This window comes from Podarcis tiliguerta (genome assembly GCF_965153285.1).
Source record: "Podarcis tiliguerta genome assembly, chromosome: 3".
Lineage (NCBI taxonomy): Eukaryota > Metazoa > Chordata > Lepidosauria > Squamata > Lacertidae > Podarcis > Podarcis tiliguerta.
Genome location: NC_139536.1, coordinates 15287262 through 15297333, shown reverse-complemented (window position 1 = coordinate 15297333; position 10072 = coordinate 15287262).

Genomic DNA, 10072 nt, shown 5'->3' with positions numbered 1-10072 from the left:
GCTCTTCAACAATGAGCACACCCCCTGAATATTGGTGGGAGGAACCATGGAAGGATTGGGGTTGGTGGATAGGGGTTATCTCAACCGCTCTTGTCATATGGATGTGTGTTTTCTTTTGCTGGCATGAGCGTCACCGATTTTGTGGGAGGGAACAACCAGCCCCCATCCCCTTGACCCTTCTGGTACTAGCCCTACTTGGGTTGGGTCTGGGAGATGACTCACATATACGGAAAACCGGCCGGTCAGAGCCCTATCATCAGATTTGGAGTAATAATATTCCTGGCTCCCTGATGGCAGTTGGCTCAGGAATGTTATAGTATTATTAGCAGGACCGCTATTAATCCTTTTGCTTCTTTGCCTCTGTATCCCCTGCTTATTGCAATGCTTGCAGCAAATGATGCAAAGACTCCTGTCACGGAAGCTAGGACCCACAGTCATCGCTGTGATGAGGGAGTATAGGCCCATACCCCAGAACGAACCTAAGTATTAGGTTGTTCAGAAGAGGAGGAGGGAGTGAAGGGAGAGGGGAACGGTTAATCATTAATATTATCTACACATAGTAAATTCCGGCACTCTGCTAGGATGGTTACACAAGCTCAAACCCAAAAATGCAGTTATTTGCAAAGTCTAAATCAGACAGGTCAGGAGGCCGTTTCCTGTCTAACCAGCTATCTGAAACTGCTGATGTTAGTTACAGGTCAGAAGGTCGTTTCCTGCCTAGCCAAAAACTGCTGTCAACTAAAAACCACTAGCAAGATGTTTCCTGCTTTGCTTCTGCTTTAAGTAATGCAAGATAAGAAGAGATACGAAGGGAATGCTTAGCTAGCAAAAGAATACACGTGTACAAGGAGGTGGGAGGGGGTGCTTACTGAGCAGAGAAAATGCTTAACCAGCAGAAGTGCTTAGCTAGCAGCCTTAGCCAGCAAATATAGATGTGCCATATAAGGAATAAGTTGGAAACTTGCCAGCTGATTGGGGAAGTTTTGGGGGGAGGTCTGGGAGGTGGGTAAATACTCTAAAGTATAAGAAGGCTTGCAGATGCGTATTGCTGCACAGTCAGATTTCAGAAACTATATTCTGCTGACTGTCTCTGTGCACAGATTTGCAATAAAACTCTTTTCTCCAAAGAAGAAACTTTCCTGGAATTTTTTTATTCTCTTCTCGGTCCTGGGGACGCGGGTAAGCAATTCTCTGGCAAAGTAAAGGGCATAAGCCTACACCCTCACTGCGAGAAGTAAGGTTACAGGGAACCAGGCAGAGGGCCTTCTCAGCGCTGGCATTCACCCTGAGGAATGTTGTCCCACCAGATGTTAAGGAGATAAATAACTATACAACTTTCCAAGGTCATCTGAAGGTAGCCCTGGATTGAGAAGTTTTTAATGTTTGATGTTTTGCTGTGTTTTTATTATGCTGAAAGTCACCCAGAGTTGCCGGAGAAACCCAGTCAGATAGGCTGGGTTTATGATAAGGAATGTATTATTATTATTATTATTATTATTATTATTATTATTATTGAATTCCTTCAAAGCATCCTATTGATAGAAGAATTAGAGACTCGAGGTGTATATTTTTTATTTTAATAATCTTTTAATGTTTGCTTTTAATTGCATTTAACCACTTAGACAGAATGCATGGAGGGAAAAGTTTGCTTTCTGTGCAAGGATCGCGTGAATCTGCATTTTACAACCCTATGCTCTTTAGGCCATAAATAAGAAATCTGATCTAGCCCTGAGAACAGCACAGACAAATGGCCCTCCAGGATGTTATTCTAAGTCTATCATGAATTAGCTCTGGGGTGTTAATGAGAAATCCTTGAAGCTATCTGAGGCCCAGGAAGAGGAGATGGGAGAGGAATTTGTGGCACTCTCCCTTCTCCACTGAAGCCTTGGTTACCAGGGCAACGTGTGACATCTGAAACCTAAAATGGCGAAATGACTTCTGGTCACCACAATGTGATTGCAGATGTGAAGATAGTGATATGGACCCATGTGTGTTTTACTTCTCAAACTTGTAACCTTTCCTGACATAGGTTGTGATAGGAATTTTATGGTCTTAGATATATGGTAATGTTCATAACCACACATACATAGATCAGCACAGGAAGACCAACCTGGAACCATTCTGATTCCTAAACTGACCAAATGTTTTCTCTGCAAGGTTAAAATGGACAAGCCTCCCCATTGTCTTGTCCTTCACAAATCCTGTCTTAAGGGTATGTCTGTGTTTGAATAAGGGTGTGAGCCTTATCATTACAAAAGACTGGCCAGGTTCCTCAGGCAATCCAATCAAGTAACCTGCCAGACAGGAAATAAACAAGCGACAGGAGAAAAACAACATGCAAATGTTCTGTTTTAGACCACCTTTTCTGTGATGTATCTGAGGGGTGGTCTTAGGTTACACCCCTTCTGTGATGTATGTATAATGTTTCTGGGGGTGGTCTTGATCTACAGGATGGGAATTTCAAAAGTCTTTATAAGCCCTTGCACAGCATTTTTGTGGGCCCTCCTCCTTTCCTGCGAGTGAGGGAAGCACCCTGTTGCAACAGATCAATAAAGATCAAGCTTACTAGCTGCTTTGCTTCTCAATATTCTCTGGTTGGCCTCTGTTATTTTCTTCTACCAATAGGTGTAGCAGGAACCCCCCCCCCCCCATCATTCAGTTTGTACAGACTTCACACACACTCACACACTACATACGCTACACTTCTGTTATAAATTCATAGAAAATCAACCATACATCAGATTTGCACTGTTCCACTTTTATTTTACTCCATGAAGGAAGGACTACAAAATGGGGAAGGTTTGATACAGGCCAGCCATAATCCCTTGAACATCCCAGCACATCCACAGGAGCCCTGCCCAGTTGCTATGCCAACCCTGATGGTCCTAGACAGAAACCCATCAACCACACTACAGACGGCATACAGGAGTGGATTCAACACGGACTATAACAAAAGAACAGTGATTGGATTTCCCCTCAGGGGGCAGGAAACTGCAATCTCCCCTTTGTCACCTGGAAAGTACTCATGGGGAGGGGAGAAAGGAGGAACCAGCCAGGTGTCAGGACACTCAGGTTACCACCACAACTCCTCCCTCAACCCCTCCTTTCTGTAATGTATGCATGATGTTTCTGGGGGTGGGCTTGACCTAGAGGAGGGGAATTTCAAAAGTTTTTTTAAGGTCTTGCACACCATTGTTCTGGGTCTTTCCTCTCTCCTGCGAGTGAGGGGAACACCCTGCTGCAACAGTACAATAAAGGCCAAGCCTACAGGCTGCTGATTTGCTCCTATTTACTCTGGTTGGTGTCTTTACTTTTTGTCCAAGGGAGCCCTCGGATTTTTCCGGTAACATAGGGAACCTATGTAAGGACTCTATATGGGCTCTTGGATACCCCATAAGGGGAAAGGGCATATTTTTATTTACAACATGTTTAAGAATGTTTAGATGTTTTATGGCTCTTTGTTTGCTGTGTTTCAACTACCATATAAGCTTTTGTTCTGAAGTGCCTTTGGGCAGACCTTCTTAACTGGCACTTTGAGATGAGCACTCTCCTATTACAATAGAAATAAATGCTGGGTCCCTTGTGGATGAGGGGCTTGAATTAGTTTCCTTGGTTTCATGGTTTGTTTAAAAGGTGGTCCCTCACCTGGGTAACGAACAAGGTGGTGTAATGAATAATAATTTTATTATTTATACCCTGCCCATCTGGGTGGGTTTCCAGAGTGAGAAAACCAGCAGAAGACCTTTGGCGGTGGACCTCAGTGTCCAGGCTGAGCGATGGGGGTGGAGATGCTCCTTCAGGTATATGGGGCCAAGGCTATTTAGGGCTTTAAAGGTCAGCACCAACACTTTGAATTGTGCTCGGAAACATGCTGGGAGCCTGTGAAGATCCTTTAGGACTGGGGTTATATGGTCCCAGTGGCTATTCCCAGTCACCAGCCTAGCTACCATATTTTGGATTAGTTGTAGTTTCCAAGTCACCTTCAAGAGTAGTGTCATGTAGAGCATATTGCAGTAGTCCAAGCAGGAGATAACCAGAACATGTACCACTCTGGCGAGACAGTCTGTGGGCAGATGGAGCTGGTAGACAGCTGCTCTGGACACACAACTGGCCTGCACCTCCATGGACAACTGTGAGTCCACAATGACTCCCAGGCTTGGCATTAATCAAGAGGCACTCCTGGACCGACATATGCTAATGGGCTGCAATCAGTCAGCTGCTGAAAGGACTGGGCATGGCTCTTTGAAGGTATCTGAATGTTTTACAGTCGTGCATCTATTTTCGAACAGGACTTTATTTAAAATTATTCCTGGACCGGACTGGGAGTGCTGCTGGAGTAATTCAGTGGAGGGAGGGGAAGAATGAAGTGATGCCAAACAGATGTGGTAAAAAAGCTGGATTTGAGAAAATATCTTGCTTTCAACTGTGACTCGAACATTTTGGCTACGAAACACCACAAACCTGGAAGTGAGTGTTCTGGTTTGTGGACATTCTTTGGAAGTCGAACGTCCGACATGGCTTCCACGGCTTCCTATTGAGTGCAGGAAGTTTCTGCAGCCAGTTGGAAGGCGTGCCTTGCTTGTCAAACATTTTCGGAAGTCGAGCGGACTTCTGGAATGGATTGTCGGAATCTCCGTTCGACCGAGCTGATAAGGCTCATCTTTGGAATCGCCTCCTGATGATTAATTGACGACCTGATCCTTTGATAAGGCCTCAGGCATGTCATCCCAGCAGAGCTCCCAAAACAGCAAGCAGAAGTGATGAGATTTATGAGATTTATGGCTAAATTGCTATGCTTTATTTTCTAGCTACGCAGAGAGCAAAGAAAAATACATCCTCTCCCTGTGAGAGCAGAGAGCAACCGAAACAAAGGAACAAAGAAAACAGGAAACCACTAACGTCACATCCCGTCTCCTTTCCCATGAGACTGCAAGGTCTCTGGAATGTAAACAGAGTCCTGTGACTCCCAGCAGCTGCTCAGTGAGAAACAGAAACTAACATGGATTCCGTTGTCAACCAAGGTATGACTGTATACCTTTCCAAGGAGCATTGGTGAGGATAGGAAGAAAGGACATGGGGCAGTGGCAGGAAGGAATCTCCAAGTGTAGGATTGCTAAAATCAGCACAGCCGGGACACCAGAGCCTTTACCTCTGGATTAAACAATATCCTCTCCCATGGCAGAAAATGAGGACCTAAGCCCCATAGTGGAATTCAACAAGCAAGGACTGTTCAATAAGCAAGGTCCCCTGTGCAGCCCCCTGTAATACCCCAGTGTTACCAGTGAAGCAGCCCCATAAAGAGATAACCCCACCCCAATGGTATATCATACAGGATTTAGGAGCCATTAATCAATTTGTAATACCCTGCCACCCAAATCTGCATACAACATTGTGCACTATTCCACCCAATACAAAAGTTTTCACAGTAATTGATTTATATTTCTCAATTCTGTTAATCCAGATAGTCAATATCTGATTACCTTTACCTGGGGTCCAGGACAATTAACATGGACAAACTTTCCCCAACAATATGTAGAGTCCCCTGCAATATTTGCTTCAGTCTTGCATAGGGACCTGAAGGATGTAGTGTTAGATTGGGAAAGGAGTTTGTAGCCTTTGATGAAACAAAGAAGAGACACGGTAATGTATATAAAACCTGAACTGGATCCAAAGCAGTTATTTAAAGAGGAGCAAGGAAGAATATTGATAATTCAGATAACATCATAAGGAGGAAAAAGATTGCTAATAGGTGTATAAGCACCAAATGAGGGGGGGGGGCTGACTTTTATAAGCGACTTGAAGAAATTATATTTGAATATATGACTGAAAATATAATCTTGATGGGAGATGTGAATGGTGTAGCTTCCCTGGAATGGGATAGGACTATAAGAAAAAGTGATACAAAAGAAGAGAAGCTACTCAAGGCCTCTTTTCAGATGACAGACAATTTAAGTCTAATTGAGTACAGGAGAGAAAAACACCCACTGGACAGACAATTCACATTTTATTCAGGTGTGAATAACTCTGCAAGCAGAATTGACTCTGTATCGTTTTCTAGAGATTTGTATATTAAGGTAAAGAAGGTAGAAATTCTACCCCAGACATTATCAGATGACAACTCTATCACTATGGAAGAACGAGATGGAGATTAAATGATAATTTATTAAATTATCAAGAAATATTAGAAAAGGAGGGGGGATATTAATGAATTATTTTCAAATTAATTTAAATCCGGAGACAAATTTAAAGGTAGTATGGGATGCGAGTAAGGCAGCTATGCTGGGGGGGGGGGGCGGTATTCAGCAAAGCGCATTAAAAAAAAAGAGTTGAAAGGGCGTAGTGGTTAAGAGCAGTAGACTCCTAATCTGGGGAACCGGGTTCGTGTCTCCGCTCCTCCACATGCAGCTGCTGGGTGACCTTGGGCTAGTCACACTTCTTTGAAGTCTCTCAGCCCCACTCACCCCACAGAGTGTTTGTTGTGGGGGAGGAAGGGAAAGGAGAATGTTAGCCGCTTTGAGACTCCTTAAAGGGAGTGAAAGGCGGCATATCAAATCCAAACTCTTCTTCTTCTTCTTCTTAAAAGAAAGAAAAAGAAAAGAAAAAGAATCAATAAATTCCCCTTGAAAAGAGATAGTGAAACAGGATATTAAATATTGCAAACACAGTTTTCAATTATAATAAATCAAGAAATAGACTGGAAAATTAAATATTTAAAACAGAAACAATTCAAACAGGCTAACAAACCAGGGAAATTATTAACATGACAAATAAAGACAAGACAAGAAAAACCCTGTATAAATGAAATTAATAAAGGAAGTGGAGTTGTGGAAACCGTAAAGAAGTAAGAGGTCAATTTGTGAGTTTCTATACAGCAGGCACATCCAACTTCCAAGCGACTGTGATCTACTCCCAGTATTAAAAAACAGGCAGTGATCTACGCATTTTGGGGGGGAGGGATCAACCCGTGATCGACCAGCGGCACCCCGTGATCGACCTGTAGGACATGCCTGCTATACAGAATTATATCAAGCTAAATGGAGAAATATAGATGAAATGCAAAAATATCTAGAGGATAGTGGATTATCTAAAATGCCAAAAGATAAAATGTGAACCCTGACTGGACCAGTGACAATGATTGAATTACAGCAAGCAATCTCACAGGCAAAACTTGCGAAAGCACCTGAACCTGACGGACTCTCAGCAATATATTATAATAAGATGCAAGATTACCAAATACAACCATTAAAGGTCATTATGAATATGACTTTAAGTACAGGCGAGCTGCCAGAATCTTGGAAGAATGCTTATATAACTTTGATTCCTAAACAAAACAGAGATCTTGAGCAGCTAAAAAATTATCGCTCTCTATCTGTTAAATAATAATTATAAACTTTTTGCAGATATATTAGTAAATAGGCTGAAAATGGTATTAAAAGAAGTCATCCATTATGGCCAGATTTTTGCCAAGAAGACAAATTAAGGACAAGCAGCTTTAATGATTTCAGATGCAGAGAAAGCATTTGATAATGTCTCCTGGGATTTTATGTTTAAAGTTTTAGAATATATGAGTTGTGGAGACACTTTTATAAAAGGAGTCAGGGCAATATATACTGATTGTTTACTATCAATTTGTAAATCAATATATACTATGTCCTGACTGAGAATTACAAAATAACTAAAGGAATAAGACAAGGCTGCCCGTTGTCACCCTTGTTGTTTATATTAGTTTTAGAAGTATTGGCGCAAAGAATAAGATGTAACCAAGAAATTCAAGGTATAAGAGTGGAACAGAGACAATATAAATTAAAAGCATTTGCAGACAACCTGGTGAACTTCAGTTGAGCTTTGCACCAACCGTAGGCAGTGCCCTCCCTGCTTGTTCTGTGGGTGCTGTCCTACTGCGCAGTAGTAGATCAACTAGGGTGCCCACTGGGCACTTTATATTTCTTGGTCTTGTCTTTTATTCATTATACCTACAAGGGAAACAAACTGCTTGAATTGATTCTCAAAACAGAATGGAAGAGAGTTCCCAAGGGTACCATAGTTCCCACTGCACTAAAGGCCCAGTTGTATGAGTTGAGCATATCCTGAGACAATATTTTTAGTATTTTAGGCATCAGGCAAAAACGTTCATCTTCAACCAGGCCTTTGGCTAATTAACATCATATATCCTTTTAAACATGTTTGGGAGGCGGGGGGGGGGGTATTGTTCTGTTCTGTTTTTGTTTGTATTTTTGTTTTTTTATCTTGCATTTTTATGCTGTGAAACTTTCTCTTTCTCTATACCGTATATATATCCTCATCCCAAACTGCACAGGGCTGTGCACACCAGCTCCAGCAACTTGAATTTGCCTAATTCGCAGCCAGTTAAAATTTTGTGTTAGTGCACTATGCAAGAAATTTTATTAATGTTTACTGTACATTGAAATGGGAGATATGTCTGTAAAGCAAGGTTGTAAATTCCCATGGAGTTGGAATAAGGCCTACTTGGTTAATCATTAATGGAACTGAGCTGAGGCTATACCTCAGTAGGCTTAGTAACAAGATAATCAGCTCCTTGGTCACATGAAAGGAATTATATTTCAGGCATATGGCAATTTGCAGGCATCTATGTTTGGTGCAGTGCTCTTTTTGTTCTATACTACTGAAGAGAATGGATGTGTTTATCTCCAGCTACATGGCCTGAGGCTAAAGAAGTTGCAACGGGAAAGAGATGGAGCTCTGCTTTTCACTAAAAATGCTAGTTATTTCTTGTTTTTGCTGGGACCCGTGTAAGAAATATGCAACTAAATGAATGCAACTTTGTTTTTTTTAACTTGTTTGAAGTTAAGTTCTGCAAGTAAAGCTTTTGGACCATATTTTTGAACTGGAGAATTTTTATTTCAAGAGTTTTGTTCATCTAGTGAGTTGCATATGTGTAAAATTAATAACCTCAAGAACAAAGACCAGGAAGCCTCTCTCCGCGGTCTTCCTCATGCTCTGAAATATGTTTAGAGGACAGGCTTTGCCTGGAATATAAATATTTTAAAATCACAGAACTGCAAGCCAGGAGCGAACCCCATGGGTCATGCAGTACAATGCTCCAATACAGTGGATGCTTGGGTTGTGAACGTGATCCATGGGATGCACATTCGCAACCCACAGCTGCACACCTGCACATGCGCGGGTTGCGATTCGGTGCTTCTGCGCATGCGCAAAGCGCGATTTGGCGCTTCTGTGCATGTGCGACCACCGAAACCCGGAAGTAACTCGTTCCGGTACTTCCGGGTTTCGGCAGTCCACAACCCAAAAAACTCTGCAACCTGAAGCGGCTGTAACCCAAGGTATGACTGTACTATTATTATTTTTCACTGGCATGTGACACAGAATCCAGATGAACACCATTTTCATTCATTTTGCCTTTTGAGATGTCCTGGTTTCAGCACATGATACAAAATCCAGAGCTGTAGCTACGGGGGGGGGGGGGGCTAGCTGGTTTGTGGGTTTTTTGTACCATTGAAGCTCACAGCCTGTGTGTGTACGCAAATGTGTGTGTTTTAAGTGCCAATCTGTGTCTTTGACTCGGGTGAAATAAAGCCTAATTTCACCCCTGCAAAATGAAGAGGACATAATAAATTGTACGCCCATCCCACCCTCCCAAAAACCCATGAACGGAGATCTGGAAATTGAAATTTTCTCTTAGGTCACAAAGGAATGTTGTTGTTGTTTTTTAAAAAATACCTTTCCTCCCAATGCAGACATCTTTGTTAAGGTTGACAAAACCCCAACAATTAAAGGCCCGAGTTTAATCAGGCCGTAAATCGCTTCCCAGTTGAAACAAATAACAACACGTGTGAGCTGAGCATATCACGAGGACCCATTTTCAGTGTTTTAGGCCTTGGGCTGATTTAACAGCCTTTAAAACATGTTCGGGGGGGGGGCATTGCTTTGTTACTGTTGGGGTTTCGTGTTTTTATCTTGTATTTTAATGTATATTTTATATACATACACCCTGGTCCCATAAAAAGACATAGCAACCAGGCGCCACCACGGGGCGAGCGCTCTAGCGGCCTGGTGCCAGAGGCCATTTTAT